The following is a 974-nucleotide window of genomic DNA, read 5'->3' as shown; positions in this document are numbered from 1 at the left end:
TGATGAAAGCATATCAGAAGCCATAGCCATGCTTGGGAGACAGTTCAACAAGTTCGTGAAGAAGATTGATCAAAGAGGTAGACCAAATGTCAAGAACATCCCGTCTGACATAAGGAAAAGATCAACTTCTGAAGAAAAGTTCAACCAAGGCAAGGGAATCCAATGTCATGGGTGTGAAGGTTATGGACACATTAGAGCTGAATGCCCTACTTACCTCAAGATGCAAAGGAAGGGGCTAGCTGTCACATGGTCTGAGGGAGATTCTGAGAGTGAATCTGAAGGAGAATCTGCTAAACATGTCACTGCACTAACGAGTGTTTGTGCCACTGATGATGACTCAAGTGCAGATGAACTGACCTTTGATGAACTTGTTGCAGCATATAAGAAGCTATGTGTCACCAGTGCAGAAGTGCGTGTACAAGGAGAAAAGCAGAAGAAGCTCATCAAGGAGCTGGAGGATGAGAAATAGAAGCATCTGACAGTCATAGAGGGTCTAAATGGTGAGATAACCTTGCTGACCTCCAAGCTGGATCAAATGACTAAATCCATCAGAATGTTGAATAAAGGAACTGACACCTTGGAAGAGATCCTAAAGGTGGGATAGAAGTCTGGAACCATGTCTGGTTTAGGCTTTGTGAAAAAATCCTCAGCTGAACTCAAACGCTCAAAGGCTAAAGTTCAGAAATTCAAGCGGAGGTCACACCCAATGTCTCAACATCAGGGAACCAGGATGAGTAATCATCAGAAGAGGAAATTCCAGCAATGGAGATGTCACTACTGTGGTAGGCTTGGCCATATAAAAACCTACTGCTACAGGCTTCATGGTTACCCTAACCAAGCCCCTCATGTCAGACCTAAGCATAAGACATATAGGCACAATGTCCCCATCAAGAAGCGACAATGGTATGCTAGGTTAGCTCACATAGCTCTAAGGGCATCTACCAGAGAAGAGTGGTACTTTGATAGTGGCTGCT

The sequence above is a fragment of the Lathyrus oleraceus genome, chromosome 3, assembly GCF_024323335.1.
Source record: "Lathyrus oleraceus cultivar Zhongwan6 chromosome 3, CAAS_Psat_ZW6_1.0, whole genome shotgun sequence".
In the NCBI taxonomy this organism is placed as follows: domain Eukaryota; kingdom Viridiplantae; phylum Streptophyta; class Magnoliopsida; order Fabales; family Fabaceae; genus Lathyrus; species Lathyrus oleraceus.
Note: the sequence above shows the minus strand (reverse complement) of the source record.